Genomic DNA, 12,059 nt, shown 5'->3' with positions numbered 1-12,059 from the left:
AATTCTCTGCCACAGAGGGCAGTGGAAGCCAAATCACTGGATGGATTAAGAGAGAGTTAGATAGAGCTCTAGGGGCTAGTGGAATCAAGGGATATGGGGAGAAGGCAGGCACAGGTTATTGATTGGGGACGATCAGCCATGATCACAATGAATGGCGGTGCTGGCTCGTAGGGCCGAATGGCCTCCTCCTGCACCTATTTTCTATGTTGTGGAGGCTAAGACTTTGGGTATTTTGGGAGGGGGAAGGGGAGGGGGAAGGGGACGGAGGAGAGGGAGGAGAGGGTAGAGGCAATGCAGGAGAGGCAACCCTCTCGTAAACCTTGAAATCAGGATTGAATGTCAACAAAACAAAAGTATGAAGTAGACTCCTACATGTATAAAACAATAACTGCAGATGCTGGTACAAATCGAAGGTATTTATTCACAAAATGCTGGAGTAACTCAGTAGGTCAGGCAGCATCTCAGGAGAGAAGGAATGGGTGACGTTTCGGTCGAGACCCTTCTTCAGACTACATGCATAAAGTTCAATTGTAAAATTATGTAAAATGTTCTGGGAGCTGGTGGGTCTGAGCACCATTCAGTGATCCTTACTGCTAACAGTACTAACCATTGTAGGATGTGTACAAGAGATTTAGAAAGATAGGACCAGAACGGCCTTAAACTACAAATAAGAACAGTTTGGAGCATTCATTCAGCAGGAAAATGAATGGGAGTCCTGACAGAGGTCTTTAAAACCATGTGTAAGAAAATAACTGCAGATGCTGGTACAAATCGAAGGTATTTATTTCACAAAATGCTGGAGTAACTCAGCAGGTCAGGCAGCATCTTGGAGAGGAGGAATGGGTGACGTTTCGGGTCGAGACCCTACTTCAGACTGATGTCAGTGGGGCGGGACAAAGGACGGATATAGGTGGAGACAGGAAGATAGAGGGAGAACTGGGAAGGAGGAGGGGAAGAGAGGGACAGAGGAACTATCTAAAGTTGGAGAAGTCAATGTTCATACCTCTGGGCTGCAAGCTGCCCAAGCAAAATATAAGGTGCTGTTCCTCCAATTTCCAGTGGGCCTCACTATGGCACTGGAGGAGGCCCATGACAGAAAGGTCAGACTGGGAGTGGGAGGGGGAGTTCCATGACAGAAAGGTCGGACTGGGAGTGGGGTACCATTATAGATGAGGTTATACCATTATAGATTTCTTCCATTATAGATGAGGCTCTCACTAGGGCCTCTTCTACATCCCGCTTGTTCTCACCTTCCACCCCACCAGCCAGTGTATCCAACAAATCATCCTCCAACATTTCCGTCACCTACAACGGGATCCCACTACTGGTCACATCTTCCCAACCCCTCCCTTTTCGGCGTCCGCAGAGACCGCTCCCTCCGTAACTCCCTGGTCCACTCGTCCCTTCCTACCCAAACCACCCCCTCCCCGGGCACTTTCCCCTGCAACCGCAGGAGATACAACACCTGTCCCTTTACCTCCCCCCTCAACTCCATCCAAGGACTCAAACAGTCATTCCAGGTGAGACAGAGGTTCACCAGCACCTCCTCCAACCTCATCTATTGTATCCGCTGCTCTAGATGTCAACTTCTTTACATCAGCGAAACCAAATGCAGACTCAGCGATCGTTTCGCTCAACACCTTCGCTCAGTCCGCCTTAACCAACCTGATCTCCCGGTGACTGAGCACTTCAACTCCCCCTCCCACTCTGACCTTTCTGTCATGGGCCTCCTCCAGTGCCATAGTGAGGCCCACCGGAAATTGGAGGAACAGCACCTCATACCTCAGCTTGCAGCCCAGCGGTATGAACATTGACTTCTCTAACTTTAGATAGTTCCTCTGTCCCTCTCTTCCCCTCCCCAGTTCTCCCTCTATCTTCCTGTCTCCACCTATATCCTTCCTTTGTCCCGCCCCCCCTGACATCAGTCTGGGGAAGGGTCTCGACCCGAAACGTCACCCATTCCTTCTCTCCAAGATGCTGCCTGACCTGCTGAGTTACTCCAGCATTTTGTGAAATAAATACCTTCTTTAAAACCATGAATGAATTAGGTAGTGTACAAATGGAGGACTACTTCCACTAATTTAATAAATCAAACCCAAGCCCTCAAAATTCAAGGTTATTGCAAATCAATTGGCAAGGGAAAAATTAAAAAGATATGACTGTGCTTGGATCATTAAACCCTGCCTTGGGAGGCAATGGAGAGAACTTCTTGGAAATAGGAAAAAGGAAACTTCTTGGAAATATATAAAGAAAACTTCTTGGAAATATAACAAGCTAAAAGGCAGACATTGTGTAAAATGCAAGTACAGATGACTTAGCTGAATGATGTTACTAAGCACCCATTTAAATCCTAATAAATATCACAAAAATATCACAATGAACAATCAGCTCAATAGACCGTTTAAATTAAAGATCAGGATCTTTTAGTTGGAAAAAATTAGCAATGGTGATGAAACTGATTTGGGTTGCTTGGTTAAGAACAAGGGAAGCAGCAGTGAAATCATCATGAGCACCATTACTTCAGATTCCCATTAAGATTTATCAAATCCTAAATTCCTTTGATTTAATCAAATTAAGATCACCAATTGCATGAATAATAATAATATATTCCTTTATTCGTCCCACTCCGGGGAAAATCACCACCACATCCAGAGCATAGTGATCTGGGTGACACCACAACATATCTACAGCAGCATAAATGTAGAGCAGAAATTCAGTAACCAATTTATAAAAATCACTTTGAAATACAAAGAAATACAAAGGCATCTCACCAAAGATCAGTAACGGCAGCCACAAAACCCCAGATGCTCTGAATGCAAGGTTCCTCCCAAGATTCAGATCTGAAATCAAATAAGTACCAATTAGTGTGTTGCCACACTGCAGCCTCAAACCAGCACTCTCAGCAAGTCAACCACATTGGGCAACGAGAAGTCACATGCAGCATGACTGCTGACAGAGTTTCCTGATATAATCATATCATATCATATCATATCATATACATACAGCCGGAAACAGGCCTTTTCGGCCCTCCAAGTCCGTGCCGCCCAGTGATCCCCGTACATTAACACTATCCTACACCCACTAGGGACAATTTTTACATTTACCCAGCCAATTAACCTACATACCTGTACGTCTTTGGAGTGTGGGAGGAAACCGAAGATCTCGGAGTAAACCCACGCAGGTCACGGGGAGAACGTACAAACTCCTTACAGTGCAGCACCCGTAGTCAGGTTCGAACCTGAGTCTCCGGCGCTGCATTCGCTGTAAAGCAGCAACTCTACCGCTGCGCTACCGTGCCGCCCTTATCGTGTTTCTGTACTGAAATTAATGAGCTCAGATTTGAACATCCCCATTTTTGTGGTTAACTTTTTCAAAGAAACTCAAAACTTCCTTCTTCAATTCCTCTTTGTCCCCAGAACCAGAAGAGAAAAAAATATCAAAGAAAAAGTCACCATTTGGTAGTTGGTCACAAGGACTTGTATATATTCGGTATGTTTTCAGTGAAGGCCAGGAGTAGCAGCAGCAAGGACGACCATTGGCAGTCAGTGAGTGAGTGAGTGAGTGAGTGAGTGAGTGAGTGAGTGAGTGAGTGAGTGAGTGAGTGAGTGAGTGAGTGAGTGAGTGAGTGAGTGAGTGAGTGAGTGAGTGAGTGAGTGAGTGAGTGAGTGAGTGAGTGAGTGAGTGAGTGAGTGAGTGAGTGAGTGAGTGTGAGTGACAGGGAAAGTCTGTTTAAAAAAGAGTGCCGTTTGCAGTGTTTCAGTGAAGGTTGGGAGAAGCGCATAGACCTTCAAGCTGGTCAGAGGAAGGCAGGTTAGGAATGAGTGCATGGATTGGCTGAGCAATTAAATTAGAAGATTGGTAAATTGGCCAATTACTCAATTTATCGACTAATATGAGCAAGGTTTGCTCAAGGGGAACGGCCCTGTGAGGAAAGTGAGAGTCTTTGGCATGGAAGCTACATTTGTTTGAACCTTTATTTGTGATTTTTGACACTCAAGAAATGGCAGGCAAGTTGGTGCAGTGTGTTTCCTGCAGGATGTGGGAAGGCAGGGACACTGCTAGAGCTTCTGGGAACTACACCTGCAGAAATTGTGTCCAGGTGCAGCTCCTGAATGGACGTGTTGTGGAGTTGGAGAAGCAGCTGGATGACCTCAGAGCCATCCGGGAAGAAGAGAGCTTCCTGGACAGGACCTACTGTGAGGTTGTCACGTCAAGGATTCAGGACAAGCGAAGGTGGGAGACCGTGACAAAGGGGAGTAAACATGGACTACAGGAGACCCCGGTGGCTGTGCTTAATGTAAACAGGTACACCCTCTTTGGAGTTGTTGGGGCAGAAGACACTTCCAGTCCGAGTGGCGGACAGGTTGGTGGCTCCAATCCTGGTAATGAGACTTGACCGGCGAGGCCAACGTCAAGCAGAGCCATAGTGGTGGGTGACTCCATTGTCTGAAGTGCAGACAGGAGATTCTGTGGCGGCAGGCGAGACTCGAGAATGGTCTGTTGCCTCCCTGGTGCCAGGGTTCAAGATGTCCTGGATTGACTTCAGAACATCCTCAAGAGGGAAGGTGAACAGCTGGAAGTAGTTGTGCACGTGGGCACAAACGATGTCAGGAGGAAGAGGAAGGAGGTGCTGCAATGTCAGTTTAGAGATTTAGGAAGAAGACTGAGAAGTAGGACTTCTAAGGTGGTTATCTCTGGATTGCTTCCAGTACCTTGTGCTGGTGAGGGCAGGAACAGGGAGATAGGGGATGTGAATGTGTGGCTGAGGGGTGCAGGGAGCAGGGATTTAGATTTCTAGACTACTGGGATCTTTTCTGGGGTAGGGGTGACCTGTACAAAAGGGACGGGTTACACCTTAACTGGAGGAGGAACAGTGTTCTGGCAGGCAGGTTTGCTAGTACTACACGTGTGGGTTTAAACTAAATAGTGGGGGGGGGGGGGGTGGGGTTGACAAAGTGGGAATATAAAGATGGAGTTAAAAGGGAAGTGAATACAGGAAAGGTTGCAAAAAACTCCCAAATTAACGAGAAGAAAAGTTTGAGAAGGGATAACAGAGTAAGGTCAGGGCCAATAGTGTGAGAGGGGAGGTGAATACAGAAGTTAAAGTGTTGTATTTGAATGTGTGAAGTATAAAAACTAAGGGGATGTGCTTGAGGCTCAGTTAGACATTGGCAAGTATGATGTTGTGGCAATTACAGAGACATGGCTGCAAGAGGGCTGGGAGCTGAATATTCAGGGGTATATGTCCTATCGAAAAGACAGACGGTGGGCAGAGGGGGTAGTATAGCTCTGTTGGTAAGGAATGATATTCAGTCCCTTGCAAGGGGGGACATAGAATCAGGAGATGTAGAATTAGTATGGACCGAACTGAGAAATTGTAAGGGTAAAAATACCCTAATGGGAGTTATCTACAGGCCCCCAAACAGGATATAACTAGGAAAATGGACAGGGGAGAGCCAGTGGATGTAGTGTACCTGGACTTTCAGAAAGCCTTCGACAAGGTCCCACATAGGAGATTAATGGACAAAATTAGAGCACATGGTATTGGGGGTAGGGTACTGACATGGATAGAAAATTGGTTGGCAGACAGGAAACAAAGAGTAGTGATAAATGGGTCCTTTTCAGAATGACAGGCAGTGACTAGTGGGGTACCGCAAGGCTCGGTGCTGGGACCGCAGCTATTTACAATATACATTAATGACTTGGATGAAGGGATTAAAAGTAACATTAGCAAATTTGCAGGTGGCACAAAGCTGGATGGCAGTGTGAACTGTGAGGAAGATTGCTACGAGGTTGCAGGGTGACTTGGACAGGTTGTGTGAGTGGGCAGATGCATGGCAGATGCAGTTTAATGTGGATAAATGTGAGGTTATCCACTTTGGTGGTAAGAACAGGAAGGTAGATTATCATCTGAAAGGTGACAAGTTAGGAAAAGGGGAAGTACAAAGAGATCTGGGTGTCCTAGTTCATCCGTCACTGAAAGGAAGCATGCAGGTACAGCAGGCAGTGAAGAAAGCCAATGGAATGTTATAACTTCACAACAAGAGGAGTTGAGTATAGGAGCAAAGCAGTCCTTCTGCAGTTGTATAAGGCCCCAGTGAGACCACACCTGGAGTATAGTGTGCAGTTTTGGTCTCCAAACTTGAGGAAGGACATTCTTGCTATTGAGGGAGTGCAGCGTAGGTTCACGAGGATAATTCCCGGAATGGCGGGACTGTCGTACGTTGAAAGACTGGAGCGACTGGGCTTGTATACACTGGAATTTAGAAGGATGAGAGGGGATCTTATTGAAACATAAGATTATTAAGGGATTGGACATGCTAGGGGCAGGAAACATGTTCCCAATGTTGGGGGAGTCCCGTACCAGGGGCCACACTTTAAGAATAAGGGGTAGGCCATTTAGTACGGAAATGAGGGAAAGTTAAATGAAGTGAACAAAATGTATACGCGTGTGGAATTAAAATCAGATTAGTCCAAAGGGAGCTTGATGGTAACAGTGGATTTGGCGGAGTAAAGGTTTTGTGCCATATCATTAAAACTCAAAGTCAGAGTATGAACAGGAAATAAAATATTTCCAAAACAGCCTTGGTAAGCAGTTGTGTTAGACTGTTGACTTAAATTCAATTTGCTTCCTGGTGCGACACGCGGCTGAATCAGTGAGCTTTGCCAATAGATAATATGATGCACAGCTACATTAAACTACCCTAATCATGCGGTATGTTTTATCAAAGGTCAGAGCGTTGAGCACAAGAGTCTGGAAGCAATGCTGCAAAAAGCTAGAGTAACTCAGCGGGACAAGCAGCATATCTGGAGAGAAGGAATGGGCGACGTTTCGGGTTGAGACCCTTCGTCAGACTGGTCAGGGATAAGGAAAACAAAAGATAGGCGATAATGTAGAGAGATAACGAACAATGAATGAAAGATATGCAAAAAAAGTAACAATGAGAAAGGAAACAGGCCATTGTTAGCTGTTTGTTGGGTGAAAACGAAAAGCTGTGCGACTTGGGTGGGGGAGGGATAGAGAGAGAGGGAATGTTGGGTCTACCTGAAGTTAGAGAAATCAATATTAATACTACTGGGCTGTAAGCTGCCCAAGTGAAATATGAGATGCTGATCCTCAAATTTGTGTTTAGCCTCACTCTGACAATGGAGGAGACCTAGGACAGAAAAGTGTGTGTGGGAATGGGAAGGAGAATTAAAGTGTTTAGCAACCGGGAGATCAGGTAGGTTCAGGCGGACTGAGCGTTGCGAGAGCAATGATGCAGTTATTTAGGACTTTGGTTAGGCAAAATTGTGAGTATTGTGGGTAGTTCTGGTTGCCCCATTACAGTTGGGGCATGAAGGATTATAGCGGGTGCAGGAGGTTTACCAGAATTCTGCCTGGATTAAAAGGTTAGAGGTTAGACAAATTTGGATTGTTTTTTCCTTAAGTGGCAGGCACCTGCTGAAAGTGTGTAAAGTTATGAGATACAGATAATCAGAACGTTTGTGCCAGAGTGGAAATGTCAAAGACTTGAGTACGTAGCACTGGGGTGAGAGCAGCAAAGTTTAAAGGAGATGTGCAAGACAAGTGTATTTTAAAGTTGTGGGTGCTACCAAAGGCGGTGGTGGAGGCAGATACAAGAGAAGGAATGGGTGACGTTTCGGGTAGTTTTCAGGGGTGTTTAAGAGGACAGGCACATGGATATGCAGAGAATGGAGGGATCTGATTCAGGTGAGGCAGAGATTAATTGAACCTGGCATTTTGTTTGGCACAGGCATTATGGGCCATAGGGTTAATTCTTTGCTGTGCTGGTCCATATCAAAAATAACACTAATTTCACCACGACCTATTCTGCAATTAAATGGGATTAAATACACTTCTAAAATCTGGCATGACCATTTTGAACTGCATTTTCTTTTCAATTTTTTCCCATGTCAAGTTACTTTCCCACACACCAGTGTAAACCTATTCTTAAATGCTCCCTGCATCAATTAGTGGAGATGTTATAGGATTACAATGTACAAAATGGCATTAGCAGAATTAGACTATCAATCACCATTATGGTGTACTGTTATTCTGATTTACTGCATTCCCAAATGAATACAGACATAGAATTATACAACAGAGCGTAGAAGGCCTCCATCTTTCTCCATCCCACCCCTTTTAAATCTTTCCCTTCTCACCTTAATCATGTCCCCTCCAGTTGTACACCCTCCCAATTATGGAAAAGGACTGATTATTCACCTTATCTACACCCCTTATGGATTTTATAAACTTCTCAGCCACTGTGCTCCAAGAAAAACAGTCCAGACTATCCAGTCTCTCCTCATGCCTGAAACCAGTCACAACAACATCCTTGTGGGTTTTTTACTGCACCTCCTCTAGCTTAAATCACCTCCTTCCTATAGTATTGCAACCAGAATTGTACACAATACTTATAAGTGGGGTTTCACATATCTTATAACATCCCAACTCTTGTACTTTCTGTCCAATGATGGCAAGCATGCCACACACCATCTTGTCTACCTGTGCCACCACTTTCAGGGAAATCGTTACTCTGCCAAACTGCATGGGACCTAGCACAATCCCAATTAAAATACATTTCATTAACACAACCTCAATAAAACACATCAGAAGACATTTGTGGATTGTGGATGATCAGCCATGATCACAATGAATGGCGGTGCAGGCTCGAAGGGCCGAATGGCCTCCTCCTGCACCTATTTTCTATGTTTCTATGTTTCTAACTTCTCCAACCATCCTCCAAGGGTGTAGGATAGAACTAGTGTAAGGGTGATCGTAGGTCGGCAGGAGGGGTGGAAGGGCCTCTTTCCACACTGTATCTCTAAGCTAAACTAAAATTCTGCCCAGTGGTATATGCATGTTTGAGACCATGATTGCCAGCCATATTGCAGGCGTAGTATCATCTTAGTGGAATGTGAACAATGTCAATTAAGATAGACACAAAAAGATGGAGTAACTCAGCGGGTCAGACAACGCCTCTGGAGAAAAGGATTAGGTGACATTTCTGGTCAAGACCCTTTGAGAATCGTACTACGCAGAGGCACAGTCATACTCTTCTGAGAAGGGTCTCAATGTGAGACGTCACCTATTCCTTTTCTCCAGAGATGCTGTCTGACCCACAGAGTTACTCCAGCATGTTATGTCTATCTTGGGTCTAAACCAGCATCTGCAGTTCCTTCCTTCACAATGTCATAATTAAGTTGACATTTAACGATCAGTGGCAGGAGCCGTGGTTAGCTTTCCCTTCTAGCCTCTCCTCAATCTTACCTCAGGGATGCTCGATTCTGTTGTAGCAAACCCAGCAACTGCACTGTCTGAGTTGAGCCACCCACTGGATTTAGCCATGGTCGTCCTTCAATATGTATTAGTAAATCAAATGGTTATTGTGTCTGTGTTAAACCTTACCCGGGCTGTCTGATCACAGCTGGCTTGCTTTCCAGTCTTGCCAAATTTTTTGATTAATATGTTCACAAGCTCAGTTGCTCCCACTGAATCCAACAACTTGCAGTGTCATAGAGTGATACAGTGTGGAAACAGGCCCTTCGGCCCACCGACCAACATGTCCCATCTACACTAGTCCCACCTGCCTGCGTTTGTCCCACATCCCTCCAAACCGGTCCTATCCATGTACTTGTCTAATTGTTTCTTCAATAATGCGATAGTCCCTGCCACAACCACCTCCTCTGGCAGCCTGTCCGTATACCCACCACTCTTTGTGAAAATGTAACCCTCAGATTTCTATTAAATCATCCCTCCTTCACCTTAAACCTGTGTTCTCTAATGTCAGACGCTGGCTGATTTGGTGACATTGATCGGTCTGTGGGCGGATGTAGGTCAGACAAGGGGCACACAGCTTTCTTACCCTGAAGGGGATTGTCATCCATGTGGGCTATTACACCAGCCTGGTAGTTTCACAGTGTGCAGGAAGGAACTGCAGATGCTGGTTTACACCGAAGATAAACACAAAATGCTGGAGTAACTCAGCGGGTCAGTCAGCATCTCTGGAGAGAAGGAGTAGGTGGTGTTACAGGTCGGAACCCTTCTTCAGACTCTGGACTAGCTGGACTCCGTCCCTGTTGCAACTGAGGGGAGGGGAGGGGGAGCAAGAGCAGAGCTAGGTGGTACAGAGACCAGTATGAGGGCCTCATCTGTGATAGTGGGGGGGAACCCATAATCGTATTTGTATAAACGTCCACAGTTACCTGGGCCACACTTCTTCCCACCATGCCTCTTGCAAATACTCTATCCCCTGCTCCCAATTCCTCCGTTTCTGCTGCATCTACAACCAAGATGAGGTGTTCCATTCTGGGACATCTGAGATGTCCTCATTCTTTAGGGAATGGGGGTTCCCCCTTCTCACAAGTGTCTCCTCTGTATCCCGTAGTTCCACTCTAGCTCCCCCATATCCCTTGTAGTCCCCCCTAGTCCAGTCTAAAGAAGGGTTCCAATCCATAACGTCACCCATTCCTTCTCTCCAGAGATGCTGCCTGTCTCGCTGAGTTACTCCAGCACATTGTGTTTATCTTCTGGTAGTTTCACGGTCACCTTTACAATACAGGTATTTTATTCTTGTTTCATTTAATTATTTGCACTTGAATTCTCAATGGAACAGTTGAGTAATTTTCATTAGTTCCAAGCTCCAGGTTCTACACTCTCCTCCAGTAAGTTAATCATCGTGTAACTATGCCAGTAAGCTGTGTGCAACAGTGGAAAACCCTTTCAGCTTGGAATTTCTGGTAATATTAAAAATTTACTCAAGATACGGCCATGAATGGCAAGAACTTTAGTCACTAGGAGAAATGATTGCAGTCCTTGTAATATTATTTATGTGTATCTCCAGATATGTTGCCTGTCCTGCTGAGTTAAGGGCCTGTCCCACGTAGGTGATTTTAAGGCGACTGTCGGTGACTAGGCTGTCGCCGAGCGTTTGCCGGGGTGTGGCGGGCATGATCGTGAGGAATCTTCAATGAATCGTAGCGGATCTCGGCGCGTCGCGGAAAAATTTTCCAGATTAAAATTTCTCTGCGACAGCTGGCTTGTGGCCAGGTATCGTTGCTTATTGCGGGCGCTGTCTGTCGCACGCTGTCCTCAGGTTTGCTAGGTTGTCGCAGATGCATTTAGAAGCACGTAATATTAAATTAAGAAAAGGCATTTGAAGATACCAGAAGATAGTTTTGTTTAACCAATTTATTTACCGTCAGGACATTTGACGGGTAGATTGGAGGCGGCAGTTTGACGGTCGGGTAAGCGTGGAAATTTCGCGATGTTTCCGAAGACGGTGTAATCTCTTAGCCAGGTGCTCGTTTCACAAAAAAAGTAACTTGTATCGACCTGACTCGGCATTGTCGTGGTCACTGTCGTGGTCACTGTCGTGGTCATTGTCGTGGTCATTGTCGTGGTCATTGTCGTGGTCATTGTCGTGGTCATTGTCGTGGTCATTGTCGTGGTCACTGTCGTGGTCACTGTCGTGGTCACTGTCGTGGTCATTGTCGTGGTCATTGTCGTGGTCATTGTCGTCGGGTAAAAGAAAAGTTTGCCGATCTGCTACGACTTTGACAGTCACCGGCAGTTGCCTTAAAAATGGCATAACTGGGACAGGCCCTTCACTCCAGCTTTTTGTGTCTATATGCATATATATAATATTTTGATATATATATATTCATATTTTGATATATGTATATATATTAATAGGTTGTTGCACTAAATCAAACTATACATATATATATAAGAAAATGACTGCAGGTGCTGGTACAAATCGATTTATTCACAAAATGCTGGAGTAACTCAGCAGGTCAGGCAGCATCTCGGGAGAGAAAGAATGGGTGACGTTTTGGGTCGAGACCCTTCTTCAGACTGATGTATATATATATACCGATCAGCCAAAACATTATGACCTGATGAGCCAAAACATTATGCCCACCTGCCTAATATGCTGTTGGTCCTCCGTGTGCAGCCCCATACGCAACAGGGTGCGATGCACTGTGTATTGTGAAACATTCCTCCCGTGACCACCATTAAAATTTTCTGTGACTTGTGCCACAGTCGACCTTCT

General features: G+C 45.4%; 1 protein-coding gene across 1 annotated transcript in view; it reads right to left on the bottom strand.

Moving 5' to 3' along the window:
* LOC144590170 (progranulin-like) overlaps nt 1–2,890 on the bottom strand; it is a 60,696-nt gene extending 57,806 nt beyond the window's left edge. The window contains exon 1 of the mRNA XM_078394988.1: nt 2,772–2,890. The gene's annotated coding sequence lies outside the window, so the exon portion shown is untranslated. The remainder of the gene's footprint in view (nt 1–2,771) is intronic.
* Nucleotides 2,891–12,059: the final 9,169 nt, after the last annotated feature.

Source organism: Rhinoraja longicauda, unplaced genomic scaffold (genome assembly GCF_053455715.1).
Source record: "Rhinoraja longicauda isolate Sanriku21f unplaced genomic scaffold, sRhiLon1.1 Scf000147, whole genome shotgun sequence".
NCBI classification, from domain to species: Eukaryota; Metazoa; Chordata; class Chondrichthyes; order Rajiformes; family Arhynchobatidae; genus Rhinoraja; species Rhinoraja longicauda.
The sequence above is the reverse complement of the archived record's forward strand: the minus strand, read 5'-3'. Positions and strand labels throughout refer to the sequence as shown.